Source organism: Miniopterus schreibersii (genome assembly GCF_964146895.1).
Source record: "Miniopterus schreibersii genome assembly, chromosome: 2".
Classification (NCBI taxonomy): domain Eukaryota; kingdom Metazoa; phylum Chordata; class Mammalia; order Chiroptera; family Miniopteridae; genus Miniopterus; species Miniopterus schreibersii.
The window spans coordinates 115,743,985-115,761,292 of NC_138102.1; the positions used below are offsets into that span (position 1 = coordinate 115,743,985).

General features: G+C 34.8%; 1 protein-coding gene and 1 pseudogene across 2 annotated transcripts in view; both read left to right on the plus strand.

The window, feature by feature from the left end:
* LOC308552510 (hyaluronan-mediated motility receptor-like) overlaps positions 1-16,928 on the plus strand; it is a 70,486-nt pseudogene extending 53,558 nt beyond the window's left edge. The window contains exons 2-4 of the transcript in view: positions 15,399-15,941; positions 16,179-16,281; positions 16,475-16,928. The product of the transcript in view is annotated as a hyaluronan-mediated motility receptor-like (transcript). The remainder of the gene's footprint in view (positions 1-15,398; positions 15,942-16,178; positions 16,282-16,474) is intronic.
* Positions 1-17,308, plus strand: part of MGAT4C (MGAT4 family member C) — a 670,943-nt gene that overhangs the window by 503,322 nt on the left and 150,313 nt on the right. The gene's annotated exons all lie outside the window — the stretch shown is intronic.

The following is a 17,308-nucleotide window of genomic DNA, read 5'->3' on the forward strand; positions in this document are numbered from 1 at the left end:
TTTGGTTAATCTCTTCCCACCCTCCACTCTCTTCCCTCTTCCCTCTGAAATATGATCGTCTGTTGCATTCATCATTGTCTCTGGATCTATTTAGTTCATCAGATTCTTTTGTTCATTAGCTTCTTCTTAAAAAAGACCCTTCAACATTTCATATAGTGCTGGTCTGGTGGTAATGAACTCTTTTAGCTTTTCCTTGTCTGTGAAGCTCTTTATCTGACCTTCAATTCTAAATGATAGCTTTGCTGGGTAGAGCAATCTTGGTTGTAGTTAAATATTTTTCATCACTTTGAGTATTTCTTGCTACTCCCTTCTGGCCTGCAAAGTTTCTGTTGAGAAATCAGCTGACAGTTATATGGGTGCTCCCTTGCATGTAACTAATTGCTTTTCTCTTGCTGCTTTTAAGATTAAGATTCTCTCTTTGTCTTTAACCTTTGGCATTTTAATTATGATGTGTCTTGCTGTGGGCCTCTTTGGGTTTCTCTTGTTTGGGATCCTCTCTGCTTCCTGGACTTGTAAGTCGATTTCTTTCCCCAGGAAGTTTTCTGTAATTATTTTTTCAAATAGGTTTTCAATTTCTTGCTCTCTTTCCTCTACTTTTGGCACCCCATTAATATGAGTGTTGGGCCTCTTGAAGTTGTCCCAGAGACTCCTCACACTATCTTCATATTTCTGTATTCTTTTTTCTTTTTGCTCTTCTGGTTGGGTGTTTTTTGTTTTTTCATGTTCCAAATTGCTGATTTGATTCTCAGTGTCCTCTACTCTACTGTTGATTCCCTGTAAATTATTCTTCATTTCAGTTTGTGTAGCCTTTATTTCAAATTGGTACTTTATTATATCATCGATTTTCTCAGTTATTTTTGTATAACTCTTACTAATATGGTTGAGCATCCTTATAAACAAAATTCTGAACTCTATATATGTTAGCTTGCTTGGATCTATTTCATTTAGTTCCTCTTCTAGAGATTTCTTCTGTTCTTTCCTTTGTGAGATGTTTCTTTGCCTCCACATTTTGGCTGCTTCCAGGTGCCTGTTTCTATGTATTAGGTAGAGCTGCTATGTCTCCTGGAATTTGTAGAGTGGCTTTGTGTAGTAGGTGTCCTGTAGGGTCCAGTGGCTCGGCCTCCCCAGTCACCTGAGCTGGGCCTTCTAGGTGCTCCCCTGTGTGGGCTGTGTGCACTGTCCTGTTGTAGTTGAGCCTTGGTTGCTGTTGGTGTCACTGGGAGGAACTGCCCCCCAGACCAATCGACTGTGAGGAACAGCTGCAACTACAACCAAAGAGCTGCTGTGCTGGAGACACCCCTATGGAGCAGGATTTACTTCAATGGAGCTTTGGTGTTCACCAAGTGTGCCCCTTGAGTGTGTCACTTGTGGATGTGATAGGGTTATAGTCCAGGTGGTCTAGTCTGACCACCAGGTGCACTGTCTCTGGGGCCTCCCGGGAGGTGCAAAGTCATCCTGTGCCAGTGCCTTGCCCAGGGCCACCCAGCATGAGCTACACAGCAAACCGTAGTTTGCTCCCACTTGTGCTGGGCTTGGAGGTGTCCAGGAGAGGCCAAGCTATGAGCCAATGCAGCTGCTGCTAGTGCCAGACCTGGGGCCACTTATCAAGCTGTATGGGGCCTGCTGCTGCTTGTTTGAGAGATTTTAGGAAAGTCCTAAGCCTGAGGCTCGAGAGCCCACTTGCACAGAAAAGCCCTTGAAAATGGCCTGGATGAGCTGCAGGTGGGGAGGGGCGGGGCCTCCGGGAATCACGGGGCGGGGCCAAAGGTGGGAGTCAGGTGCTGGCGATTCCAATATGGCGCCTGCCTGCCGGCTGTGTGCTGGGAGGACTCGCCAAAGGAGCCATGGCCTCTGCCAGCCCTTCTGCCTGGGAGGAAGCCGCCCCTCCAGCTCTAGCCCGGATTCCAGGCAGGTTAGTTCCCCCCGAGTGTCCCAGGTCCTTTCAGGCTGCTGCCCGGCGCTGGGCTCAGAGGGAGCGTCCGAGTGAGTCCGTGCCGGGCCCTTTAGAGGAGCTGCTGGGGCTCCTGAAGCCTCCGCGTCCCTCAGGGACAGTCCCCGCTGGTTTCACAGCCCGGAGCTGTGGGGACGTCTCTTCCCGGCCCTGGAGCCTGGGCTGGGGGCCTGCTGTGGGGCTGGGACCCCTCCCTCCTCCAGGAAACCCCCACCCCTGAGATTCCCTCCCGGGTTTAAACTGCGGCACCGGGTGTGGGCCTGCAGCCGGGTCTCCACGATTCAGCCCTGACCCGCCCGCATCTCCGCCCCTCCTCCCAGACTTGGTGCTTCTTTGGTTCCCTGGCTGTGGGGCTTCTGTGCAGCCAGATCTCAGGAGGCTCTGAGTGACGGTGGTTCTGTATTTTAGTTGTGATTTTGATGTGGTTGTGGGAGGCGGCGGGTGCAGCTGTTACCTACGCGCCATCTTGTTTCCTCCCAATATATTTTTTAAAGTGACTGTTCCTAATAGGCTAGAATTCTTGTTTAATATTAAATAATAAATCTTAGTCTATTGAGATAATCACAATATAATAAGAATCTGGAGCAGCTGGCACAGCTTAGTGGTTGAGCATCGACCTAGGATCCAGGTGATCGGGGTTCGATTCTGGGTCAGGGCACATGCCCGGGTTTTGGGCTCGATCCCCAGCAGGGGATGTGTAGGAGGAAGCCGAGCAATGACTCTTTCATCATTGATGTTTCTACTTCTCTCTCTTCTTGTCTCATCCTCTCTGTGAAATCAATAAAAACATATTTAAAAAAAGAATCTGTCCTTATAAGCATGAGAATGGCAAAGAATTACATGTAAATGCTTAGAAGAGGTATATCCCAAAATATATTATATTAGGCACTGTAATCATATATTTTTGCAAATCCTTTTGCATTATTTTAATTATTTAATGAATAATATTTTTCAAAGAAATATTTTTGCATATATTATATTAAATATTAGTATGATAATGACAGCGAAGAAATATTTTATTTTTATGAATTATAAATGCATAAAGCGCTTGTGTCCCACCACTATTTTTTAGATATTAGGAAAATCTAATATTCATTAGGTTAAGTCTGCTTCAGTTTGTAGGTGTACTTGGAAGAATTTCTGTGCATATTTAAAAATAGTTCCTTTTCAACGTGTTTTTTTAATGTACCCATTGAAATTGGTCTCTTACTATTTTATTAAAGGTGTTTTGTATCAATTTACAATAAAAGAAGTTAAAAGAAAAACCTTTATCTTTAAAAATATCATGGATTACATGCACAGTGTATTTGAGAATGTTAATTAGTAAAGCCATTATAGAAAACAGTATAGAGTTATCTCAAAAAATTCAAAATAGAACTACCATATAATTCAGCAATACCACTTCTGAGTATATATAGATGTGAAGGAAATAAAATCAGTATCTCATGGTGATATCTGCATTCCCATGTTCATGCAGCATTATTCACAATAGCCAAAACATGGAAACAACCTAAGTGTATGTCAATAAATGAATGGATAAAGGAAGTGTGATTATATACACACACACAAAGGTAACTATTTGAGGTGATGGATGTTTGAATTAGCCTATTTGTGGCAATCATTTTGCAGTGTATACATAGAACAAATCATATCATTGTACACCTTAAATATTTATAATTTTCACCTCACAATTATATAACTCAATAAACCAGGGAAACTACCATCATACTGAGTATTTTGGTTGCTTTTTCAAATTAGGCTGCCCAATTATGTCTTCCATCTCCTACCAACTTCTACTCTGTTGATGAGAATTCTTCAATACCTGCATTTTCTTGCTAGAACCTATACTTGACACAAGGGTGTCTTGGAATAGCTCTTGGTTAATTTTATTGACTAATAAATGTATTCTTACACAAATTTAGCCAACCACACTGCATGGGATAGAGAAAATATAATGGAATAGTAAATAGGTCAGACATACTACATACTGAATCTCTGTTTGGGAAATTACATAAATTAGAACAGAGCTTGTGCCATGTAGTAAGTTCTCAATACATATTCCTTAATTTAATGTAATAATGAACCGTTACTTAATATAAACATTATATCTTCTTACCACTTCAGTACATACTAAATAAGAACAGCAAAAATATATTGTTTTACCCTAAAAAAGGATTATATAGAATATAATGTATAATTTAACAAATATTTTATGTCGTTAAAATTCATGACATACAAGAGTTCTTATTTATAAAAAATAGCAATAGCCTTAAAAGAGTTTTAAAAGAGAAAACACCCAAGAATACTATTAATGAATAGACATACTTTTATTTATCTTTCATATTATTTTTCAGTGATTGGCATGTGCATTTTTACTTTATGGTAAATATTTATAGAGGTGGAATGATAGGCACATTTCTGAATATAAAGAAAAGTAAAATAAGGAACTCACAAGAATAGTATGAAAATCAGAAAAAAAACAATTGTGTAAATATAATAAAAATTATGCGTTGGAACCATCTGACCTATGAATCATAGGGGGGGGGAAAAGTTTAGGAATGCTTTCAAGCCAAAACTATGTTTGAACTAACTCTTGAATGTGATAATCATCAAGCCAAGTAGACAAGGTTGCAGAACAACAGAGTAATGAAATAAAGGATGTTTTAGAAAAATGGGCATATGATCCTGCATGCAAATGCCCAAGAGCCCACAGTATCTAAGCCTGCATGGGAAATACACAAGTTTGAGACTATGGTGAGAGATCAGGTTTGAAAATGAAGTAAACAAGGTCATGGGCAACATTCTAGGTCACATTAAAGCAGTAGTTCTCAAAGTATGTTCCCCAAACCAGCATCACCTGGAAATTCGAGAGACCAATTGTCAAGGCCCAGTTAAAAATACTGAATCAGAAACTCTGAGGTAGGGTTCCTGGACCCTTTTTTTTTTTTTTTTAACAAGCCCTTGAGGTGATCCTGATGCACATTAAAGTTTGAGAACCACAGTAGCAAAATATTGGTGTTTATTAGGCCCTGTGAAGCCATGCACCTAGAAAGCTCAGAGGAAAGCCTGAATAAGTGCTTTAAAATAATTTGTTGGCAGATTCATTGGAAGGAGACATTAATGAAAGTGAAAAGATGAATTCAATAACATTTTGGTAGCTCAGGTAAGACTGGATGTGGTCCTCAGCATACTAAATATGGTGATATGAAGTATGGTACATATTTAAGAGAAAATTGGGGTGCAAAACTGAGATATGAACAAGAGGATATTGAAGCATAAGGTAAAGGGATGAATTTTGATTGATTTTGAGTTTTCTAGCTTTGTGAACTAAGTAAATCAATCATATTATACAAAATTATTTAATATGCTGCCAAGTACTATTTGTATATATTATCATTTTATATTTTTTTTATTTATGAGGTCTTTATTTAAAAACATCTATACTCTGTCTAAATTTTGTACATTCCTTATTTAGTTTAAGCCAAATGTATCTACAATAATTTAAGTGACAACTGAGTTTCCTATTTACAATTAGGAAATTGTATAGCAAATTGTACTTACCAGCTGACATACCTTGGAATCATTTTTTGGAAATATTGAATTTATTAATATATAACTAATTTCAATTACCAAGTAGTCAAATGTTAATATTCTTTTAAAGTTAGCGTAATAACATGAATTCCAAGCTTATTACAGACAATGCATTTTCCTCTTCTTTATATTTTATTTCTAAAATAGCAAATTTTTCTCACTTTTCAACCTTTTAACATAAATGTTGCCATTTTTATTGTAAGATGAAGTTACATAAAACTTGTTCTAATACGTTTCATCAGGAATGTTTAGGTTATACAAATTACTAACACTTTCATAATAAGTAAAGCCACATACTTGAAGTCATAAAATTGGAAGAGAGAAATGAGCAGAATCTCAAGGAAAATTAGGTTTTAACAATGGGAGGAGAGACACAAGTCAAAGATGATATATATCTAGTGACATTTTCTCTCTAAGTACTGTAAGAATGTCATTTGTGTTATTTTATTTAACCTTACAATGAACTATGAATTAGGAGACAGTATTTATTGTTTAAATTTTACAGATGACAAATTAAGACTTAACTAACTTATTCAATTCACAGAACTGGTAAGATAAAATAACACCAGAATTGATATCCAGAAGTGTCTGCTCTGGTTCTTAACTATTTTTTACCACTATGTAAAAAAAAAAAAAGATGGAAAAGAAGTGACTTGAAAAATACATAAAGACTAAGGTAAATCCAGCAATAATGAAAGCAAAAAATATAGAAATATCAAAAGTAAAAATGAACTTACTAAGTTAGTTGTTTATCTGTGTGTGTGTGTGTGTGTGTGTGTGTGTGTGTGTTATTGAAAATAGCAAACTTCAACTTTTATTATAAAATAGTAGGCCATGGCATTTGGGGTGTCTATTAAGTATTATATTACTGGCTATTTTCCTTTTTATATATGAATGTGGCTACATTGCTAGGGACACAATTAAAGTATTGTTTATTGGAGACAAAACAAAATTGTCACAGTGCAAACAAACAAAAACACAAAGAAGGGAGAAAAAAGGGAAAAGGCCAATGTAATATTATAGATCATAACACATAGTGCAAAAATAAAATGTCGAGAAGTCATAAATAGGAAAAGAGCACAGATAAGAAATATTAATGAAATTTCCCTTTTATATATTTTAGTTCATATATATTTATCCTACTATATACATCCCACCATATTGATACAAAATATTGCTAAGTATATATTAATATTTCCCTTTAAATGACAACCAAAATATTCTACTGTTTAGAAGCTGTTCTGTGAAAGGTTAAACAAAATACTGGATTACTATTTTGAGCAAAAAATATATATTTGGAAATGCAATTAAATGTGATATGATTGTGTAAAATATTGTAGCTCATTGTGACCAATTTCTGCTGATCTTTTACATTTTATTTTAAAGCTAATTGGAATATTCTTAAATAATTATTCTATTGTGGGCATTACTGCTTGAGGTATGTAAGATGATAATTACAAAATTTACAGCAGCATTTCTAAAAATATATCCTGCTAATGTAGTAAATTGATGAGAAAGTTGGTCATATTGTTTTAGTGATATTCAGAATATATAAATGCTCACATCTAATAAATTTAGTTACCCAGTGTAAAAGTGGCTGATACAGAGTTACGCTAAGTGTTCATAGTAATAAAAATCACTATTAGGTGAGGGGTAATGGGAAGGTCTTCTAAGAAATATATGAATTCCTATTTAGGTTATTCACTCTCTTATATTAAGCAATTTGCCACCATGATCACAATTTATCCTAGCCTGAACTGGAAACCTCTTGCAGAACATTAATGTTTGCATTAATGTAGATTTTGTAGATAACATTTTTCTCTGTGACAGTTTCATGTTCAAACTTGTATATGCATGACCCTCTATGCATATAATTTTATGATTATATTTTAAAATGTAATGACTCCGTAATTTTATACCTGAAAAAGCCATCAATGGCTCTAATTACTTTAATAAACTGAATCATTAATATTAATTATTAAAAAGATATGAAGAATACATTGAGTCAGAACACCTGGGTTTCGGACTCTGTGAGCATCATAGCAGGTGGTCTCATTTTCATTTGCTTTATCACCACTAATCTAAGAAAAAAACAAATAAGTCTTAATCATTAAAAATATGATCTGTAGTACACATGGGGGTGGTCTTTTTGCTCTGAGTTGAAAATCTAATGTGTGCCCTTAGCAAATTTAAAGAATGTACAGACAATTGAATAAGCTTCATTAATCAAAAGGTAAGTGGATGATAGATTATATGTTGTATATATTAGCTCTAATTGAGTGTTTTTCTGCCTGGGCATGGATTTACTACATGTAATTACATATTTGTGAAAATAGTTTCGTATGTCTGTATGCTTCATTATACTATCAAAAAATAAGAATCCTGCCTGTTCTAAAACACATTTTATCCTCAGAGACTAACAAAAGGTCTAATACACTGGTTATTCAATGTTTATTAAATAAAACAAAAAATATTTAAATTTGATAAGGCAATTATAGTGTCTTAAACACTATTTTCAGTATGTTAATTTGAAAACATCAAATATTACAGATGAAAAAATTGAGCTTAGTGATAGAAAACAATATTCCTAAGATCAAACAAGTGCCTGAACTTGTATACAATCAGTTTTCTGAGTAGAATAGTAATAATTAATACCATGATATTAAGAGTAGCTAAGACAAATACCACTTAACAAATGCCAGACTCTTTTCTAAACTCTTACTCATATCAACTCATTTAATTCATATAACAACCTCTGAGATAACTAAAATATTACTCTTATTTTTACCAGAGGGAACAATGTAGCAGAGAGAAAGGTTATGATAAGTAACCTCCACAAAGTCACACAAATAGAGAACTGAAAGTAACCTCCACAAAGTCACACAAATATAGAATCAAAGAGGTGGAATTATAAAGCCAGACTGGCGTCAGAGTCTTTCCTTTAGATACTAAGCTTTACAGCTTTGCACGATGGGCATTCCTATTTATGAAACAACTTGGCTTCTATGTGAAATCTACTCTAATTACTCAATGTGGAGTACATCAATAAACACTAGGGGGGAGAAATACTCTAGAAATGCAGATTCATTTATTCAGCAAACATTTATGAAATTTCAACATAATGAAACCGAGGTATGCAGATCAAAATGACTACTGAAATTCATGATCCTAAGAGAAATTTCTATGCTGTAATGATTACCTGTTAGTGTTTGAAACAGCATGATAAAGATTAGACTATTAGAAAAATGGTCCTGTATTCTAACCAATAGCTACAACATCAATTGTCATTGAATGGTTAGTTTATTTGAACCGCATGTTCTTTTTTAAATTACTTTTATCGGGGTGACATTGGTTAAAAGATTAGATAGGTTTCAAGTGTACAATTCTATGATACACCATCTGTATGTTGCATTGAGTGACCACCACCCAAGATCAAAATCTTCTTTCATCGTCATATATTTGACCCCTTTCACCCTTCACTATATACCCCTAACCTTCTTCCCTCTGGTAAGCATTGTACCGTTAGCTGTGTCTGAGTTTTTGTGTTTTCTTGTTTGTTGCTTTCAGTTTTATGTCCCATGTCTGAGTGAAATCATATGGTCCCTGACTTTTTCTTTCTGACTTATTTTGCTCAGCATGATATTTTCAAGATCCATCCCTGTTGTCACAATGGCAGTATTTCATCTTTTCTGTGGCTGAGTGGTATTCCATTGTATATATGTACCACATCTTCTTTATCCAGTCAATAGAAGGACACTTGGTTGTTTCCATGTCTTAGCCACCAGGAATAATGCTGCGATGATCAGGTTCTTGATCATTTAAATGGGATTATAAACTCCTGTTATGCTTGCTTGCTTTAAGGAGCTATGAAGATGGTTGATTGACTTAATGTTTGTAAAAGGGTTGTGTACACCAAATGTTATGCAAATTTTTAGTAATACCTTAACTATTTATTTACATTTAACTCCCATGATAGTAAACTTTAAAACAGTGCTTCATACATTTTGGGAAGCCTCAGAATATCCAGAAAAATGCCTCATACTTAAATTTTTTTCCACCAGAGGCCAATACCAATGTTTTAAGCTCCAATATAGGTAAACATTCTGCTTAAATCATTCACTAATTCTGCCAACTTAGGCAAATGGCTTAATTTCTTTGATTTAGCATTGTTCATCTAAAAAAAATAATATCAGTGACTACTTCATCAGGTTTTTATATTTTTTTGTAGTTGAGAAATCAAAGCTTTTGTTTGTAACAGCTTGTCTTTCTTTAAAAAGTTTTGAAATGCACATTTCTGATTGAAAAGTGAGTGATTATACAATCATTTTCCTAGAATTAAAATTAATTTAACTTTAATAAGAAAGTTTTAAATCTCTTCCTGAGTAACACTTTGGCTTTGGAAAACACATTCGAAGTGGGATATTGAACATTGAAACAATGTTTGCAAACCAGGGACACATAATAAATGCATAATATATGTTATAGATAGTGAAATAGGCCTGCATTAAGAGTTAATTTATTAATACATTAATGGCATCAAAACATTGGATTTTTAAAGAAATCTGCATTTTAACATGGGGAGAATCTCAAAAAGATGATATTCTAAAATCATCTAGATTTAACTGGTGTGATTTGGGCATTAAAAGGACATTTTTAGTGACCCCGTAGACACTGAATTTGCAGCCTAGATCCTCTTATAAGGATTCTAATAGCATCACCAATCATTGTGGTTTTCTCAAGACTGTCACAGTTTCAGCACTGACAATTCTAAATTGTAGAAAACCTTTCAAACCTAGGCAAATGTGACAGTCAGTCTCCAATGTTCAAAGAAGTCTAGTCACACAGGAAATCTCTAGTCAAGCAATTAATGACACTCTGTCTTCTGCTTTCTGTAACATATCAGACAATAAAGGGTCCCTCATCTCTTCTTCACTTCTAAGCCATATGTTGTTGCTTGGGAGAACTATAGTTACATGAAACACTTCTGACCTGGTAAACAATTACAGAAGATTTTCCTGTCTGCATCTCCCATGCTAAGTTCAGACAAGAAAATGTTGCAGAATTGGGAGATCATTAGATATGCGGCTCCTTCTTTTTCTCTTGTTAATGCATTTTCATTCTGTGAACTTTTTCTTTACTCTGCTTTCTTCATGTCTTTTTTTTCTTTTTAGCTTTGGTGTTTTTTAAGTATACAATATACTACAACCCCCTTTCCCCCAAAGGTAAGAGTAGTCCAGAAAGGCCTATCTGTATTGCTTATGCATATTTTATCTCTACTCTCTATATGTTCTATGCCTCTAATTTATTTATTTAACTGTTCATTGAGCATGTGCTATGTGCTTGGCTCTTTATTAGGTGTAGGATACCATTAGATAAACACAAGAGGTGGAATGAATTGTTAGGATACAGTCAGCTTATCCAGGGCAATGAATAAGAAAGGATTTACAAGGAGTAAAGCCTGAGCTTGAGTTAAAAAATAAATAACTGTTCTTCAATTGGAAAAGGTTTGGGAAGTACATATTATCATTCCTAGTCAGAGAGAACCATATAGGGGTTATACAACGTTTTTGTGAAATGCAAGTTGGTTCAGAACCCACAGAGAATTGGATAAAAGGAAAGGCAAGACCCAACCAGAAATTAGGCTAGAAATTACGCATTGCCGAGACTAGGAAGACCCAAGACATAGAAAACATTATTCTCTTCTCTGTCTTCATCTTTACTGTGCTTATCTGTTTATCTATTTGTGGTCTTCACATTTAACAGTTTGAATAGAAAGAAGAAAGTGATGCATTCTCTTTTCTATCACCAGTAAAAATCAATGATGATGACATATCACATAGTGGAACATAGTAAAAACTGCTGATAGTTGCATTTATCCTTTGAATAATATATGAATCTTTCCAAAATTTTACCTCCAACATAAAATTCGTTTAAAAAGAAAACAAACCAAAATAAACAAAAACAAAAGGTGCTGTCAAAGACCCTATGTTGGGAGGTTTCTGATGCTGCTTACATTCTACAAGATTGCACGCAACAACTAGCAATAGCATAGAAAAGGAGTGATATAGGGCCTGAGTGGTATCATATAGAACAGGCTTGCAAAAGGAAAATATTACACCGAACATTGCATTTCAGTCTGCCTCTACTTACCACCTCCACACAGGATTTCATCCCTCTCATGATCCAAACAAAAGGAAAGGTGGAAAGCACATAATCACAGTACAACTTTAAATATCAGGAAATTAACATTTTTATAACATTGTTATCTGATCTCAGACTTTATTAATGCCTTCAATTGTCTCAATAATGTTCTTAATTGCAAAAGAAAATCCAGGATTATTCTTGCATTCAGTTGTCATATTTATCAATCTGGCACACTTTCGAAGTCTATTTGCCTTTTTTAGAGGGTAGGTGCTTCTTGACACACTGATGTTTGAAGAGTTCAGAGTTATTTTGTAAAATATCCCTCAATTAGGGTTTACCTCACAATTTTGGGGGATATTTTGACAGAAATACTTTATAAGGATGGTGTGTATTAAATAGGAAGGTACATCTTTGGATTTGTTTCATTACTAGTGATAACTGCTCAAAAAAGAATTCAATAAACCAGCAAAATAAGTTAACATTATAAGTGTATGGCTAGGAAGTTTAAATTTTACAGTAAATAAGGATAAATTTGGGTTAATTTTTATTGTTCTGCATACACGTGATGAAGAGACAACTTAAAGGAATTTGTACGTTAACAAAAATGCATTTACAACTGTGAAGCAGCACTAGAATGATGCTGAAAATTTCTTTAATAATTTGAAATTCATTGCTACAAATGATATTTGATAAAGTATCCACTGAGTTTTGACTATTTAAATCCAATTACAGTTTTATCATAAACAGCAATCCCAGTTTTAACAGCTTATCATGCAATTCTTTAACAAAGCACTTAGCATATTTGGAAAAGATTGTAAAGTCATGGATAACAAACAAGATGTTTTATTCACTGTTTGACCAAGGTCTAGCTCACAGACATCTCTAAATAAATGTTTCAGTAAAATTTAGTTATAGTTTAAAAAGATAACCTTGAATTCCAAATGTTCACTAATTCAGATTAAGCTTCCTTCAGTTAGTTTTGAGTAATGAGGTTTCATTGTGTTCATTAATTCAGTGAATAATTATTAATGTCCATCTACATCAGTGCTTCTCAAAATACTTGTGATAAACACGGTGGACATGATCACTGGCCTCAAATAATTTACTGTTTTGTATGGGTTTAATCACCATGATTAGTGTATTATTGTACTAGTTATCATAATTTATAATTCTAATTCTAATATCCCATAATGGAAATGTGTTTTTCAACACCAGATTTGCCACAGAACAGCTATTAAAAGCATCTGTTGCAATATTAGAACAAAAAGTCTAGTTATAGTTTGTAGATCTATGTCTTTCTAGAAATGTCATTCTAAACACTTCACATAAACTCAGAAACTTGGTTTCTTCATAAACAGGATTGTTATGATGACTAATGTAAATGAGATAATGTAACAAAATGTAAGCTATGTAATTTTAATTTAAAATGGGCAAATGAAGTGAAATTGATTATTTAATAATTATATACATTTGGTAAAGATGTGTTTAGTATTTCAACTTACCTGGCTTTTATTTTATACTTTTAAATAATATGAGAATTGTTTATATTTTTCTCAGTTATTATCTTGTATGTTTGTTATTTTTATTTTATTGCTTTAAGTACTTTTATTGTATTTTGTATGATATACTGCTGCTATACTATAGAAGGATGGAAAGTAAGGCTTACCTCCATTTCCAAGTATTGTTACACTATGTTTATTAAGAACCTCACAGTAGTTTAAGGCTACTTAGTCAAATTTTATTTCAAGTACAAAGTTGTGGTTTTTTTCTTCCTTCAAAAGTAAAATTTATCCTTGAAAGTGCTATATCATGTTTAGAATCAGTAATAGTTTGGGACTTAAGTTGCATTTTATTACTTCAATAATTTTCTAAATGGTTTGCAGACCATCAAAATATATACTTATCCTCAGCTGAGCACCTAATCCATTATAGTTGACTGTAATTCTGTCTCTATGTGCTCTTGCTTTTCAACCTTCAATACATTTAGGTAATTTTGGCTGTGGTACAAAAGTAATAAAAATGAAGAAGTTGAAGACAGCAAAGCGGCATAGTGGTTCTTTAAGCATATTATTTTTCCTTGCATGCATAGCGAACCTTCAAATTTAAGTGCATAATTTAAATACTACTTGATTTTTAAATTTACTAATTTTTACATATACAAAAATCTGTAAACACATAGCTTAATATTTCAAACCCTGATATTGGTAAGGTAAGGATCAACTCCTCTACGGTGAAAAAAAGTCTTTCTATATTGCAGTATTGGATGCTTAGAAAAATAGATAAAACAGCTATCTATTGTATTAATTAAATAATTGTCATGGCTTGTTTTTCATTATATTTTGTAATTATTTTATTTTTGATACCAAAATGAGTTTAGAAACTGTAATAATAAAAATGATTAAATGTACCTGGTTTGTATCATAGTTTTAATTTTATTCAAATTAAATCCCATGGGGGATTTTTTAGCACTTGGTAAATTCTAAAATGCTAAAAGTAACTCAAATAATGCACCAGGTTAAGAGAACAAAATATTTTTGAGAAGGAGGAATAATGAAAGAATTGTCCTACCACGTACTATGAAACACTGAAGCTTCAATTAAACAGTTCACTCTGTGAACTAACACACAAATGGGAATACTTTAAGGACCAATATGTTTGGTTTTTTTGTGCATATTGCCTTCGGTATTCAGGCCATCTGATATTCATTTACTGTAGAATAATAGGCTAATAAAATTTGTGAAAAAATATGAACTCATAAAATAATGCTTAAATTATATGAAATAATAATAATGAAATAAAAACCAGATACCACCATTTCTCTTTTCAAGTCCAATACCATTAAAATGTCCTAGATAGCTTGCTTAACCCAGCTCCTCCCTCCCTCTCCAGCTACATGGCTTAATATCTAACTCTCTCCGTCTCTGCTACTCTAGCTTTCTTTCAAATTCCCAGATGTATTACTGGAATATTAAGACCACTGTACATCTTCTTTCTTCTGCCTATAATGCTCTCTCCCCAAGCCTATACTCCCACTTCTACAAATCTGCCAGAACTCGGCTTAAAGTGACTTATTCAGCAAAACTTCCCTGTAATCCTAAAATGTGCTCATAAAATAAAAAAACACCAACATTTAATTTTCCATAAAAATTTTCAAAGTTTTAGTTATAAATATAGTTGTGTGGTTATTTGATTAATTTTTGTCTCTCACATTTGAATTTAAGCCATTTTATATGTGTGTTTTTGCTCAGCATTGTATACTCATGACTCAGCAGAGTGCCTGGCATAGAGTAAGTACTCACTAAATCTATGACTAAATGACAAGATACATGCATTCTGATATTCCAAAGTATTTTATTTTCAACTTTAAAGACATTGGAGAAGAAGGTGCTGAGGAACCCTGGCTTGTGGAGCTGGTCATCAGTATGTCCTTTCCTAAGGCTCCCCTGAAACAATTCAATGGCCCTCTGGTTGTGCACCATTTCCAGGTGCTGATGATGTGAAAACTTCAGAAGTATTAAAAGGACAAGTAATCCTTTCAGAAATCACCAAGATTTGAAAACCAAAAAAAGTTTCAACAAATCTTATTGTTGACTACCTCAGTGAGTGGGGGTAGGGGGAAGAGAGGGAGGGAGGGAGGGGGAGAGGAAGAAGACCTCATCAACAGGGACAGAGAATGGGATGAAAATCTAAATTCTGAAATGTAAAACTTAAGAGTTTATTCTTGAAAACAAGCATAAAAAGCTACAACAAAAAAGAATTTCAAATTGATTCATGTCTGTAATAAAAGAAGAAATTATCTTCTAGTCTTCAGCAGAAGCTATGCTCTTTTCAAGAGGCAATGGTGAAAAAGAGGAACCTCTGAGGAAGAATTAAAGACAGCTCTGGATGAGCTAGGTAGATTACAACAAAAGGAGGGACAAGCTGAAAAGCTGGTCAAACAACTGGAAGAAGAAACAAAGCCTAGAGCTGAAAAACTGAAACTTCTTGAAGAAAAGCTGATCCTGAAAAGCCATGCTGCTCACACTCAGGCCACCTGCCATGCAGGAAAGATATCATAGTGCAGAGGAAAACCTTGGAGATGTTACTGCTCAATTTGAAAGCTTTAAAGCATTAACAGCTAGTGAGATAGGTGATGTTAAGCTGGAGAACTCAGCATTTAAGGAAAAAATGGCCAAGGCTGAGAAAAGTGCAGAGGATGTTCAGCATCAGATATTGGTAACTAAGAGTTCAAATCAAGAAATATGCTCCCAGCCGGGTGTGGCTCAGCTGTTGAGCATGGACCTAGGATCCAGGAGATCAAAGTTCGATTCCCTGTCAGGGCACATGCCCAGGTTGTGGGCTGCAGCCAATGGATGACTCTCTCATCACTGATGTTTCTACCTCTCTCTCTCCCTCGCCCTTCCTCTCTCTGAAGTCAATAAAGATATATTTAAAAAAAAAAAAGAAATATGCAAGGATGCTTCTAGATGTGCTTCTAGATCATCACTTAAAGAAGCAGAAATTAAAGACACCAGATTCTGTATCCAAAAAATAACTGATTTAGAGAACCAACTCAAACAACAAGGTGAAGACTTTAAGAAACAGCCTCAAGGCTGGTGTTAGTCAGTGGTTGAGCGTGGACCCATGAACCAGGAGATCAGGAGATCACGGCTTGATTCCCTGTTCAGGGCAAGTGCCCAGGTTGCGAGCTCAGTCCCCCGTAGGGGGCGTACTAGGGGGCCTTGGGGCAGTGCCCCATGGATGATTCTCATCATTGATGTTTCTATCTCTCTCTCACTCTCCTTTCCTCAAGCTGGAAAAAAAAAATACAATGGCAGAATTAACCGAGGAAATGAATAAGCGATGTTTCCCTTATGAACTATATAATAAAACAAAACCTTTTCAGTTACAGCTGGGTGCATTTGAAGCAGAGAAACAGGCTTTGTTGAATGAACATGGTGCAACTCGGGAACAGCTAAATAAACAAAGAGATTCGTATGCTAAATTATTGGGTTATCAGAATATAAAACAAAACAAGCATGTTGTGAAATTGAAAGACAAAAATAGCCAACTCAAATCAGAGGTGTCAAATCTCCACTCTCCGTTTACTGTAAAAAAGTAAAGAGAGAGAAAACTTCAGGAGGAATTGAATAAAGTTCTGGGTATCAAACACTTAGATCCTTCAAAGGTTTTTCTTTGTAAAAGTAAAGGAAATTTTGCTCTCAAAACCCCATTAAAAGAATGCAATACAAATTGCTGCTGAGCTCCTATGGCATTTCAAGAATTATGTATGTAAACATTTGAAAAACCAGTTGAAGATTATTTTATTCTTATTTTTTATTATTGTTATTGCTTTTATTAATATTATGTTCGTAATAATATTAACTTCCTATTCTTAGGTATCTGAAATTAAGTTCAACATTTTTACCATATGTCTTCTGACATTTTTTCTGGTATCAGTACCTCCTCCCTGATGCTCATTTTCATCGCTTTGCTCTAAACCTTCTACTTGGCTGTCCAGCTTTACAACTTGTCCCATCAATCAATATTGAAATTAAAAATGTAATTTAAAAATTACTTTAAAAATTACTCTACTATTATTATTCCCCTGTTCTGAAACCTTGGTTTCAAGATTCTAATCCT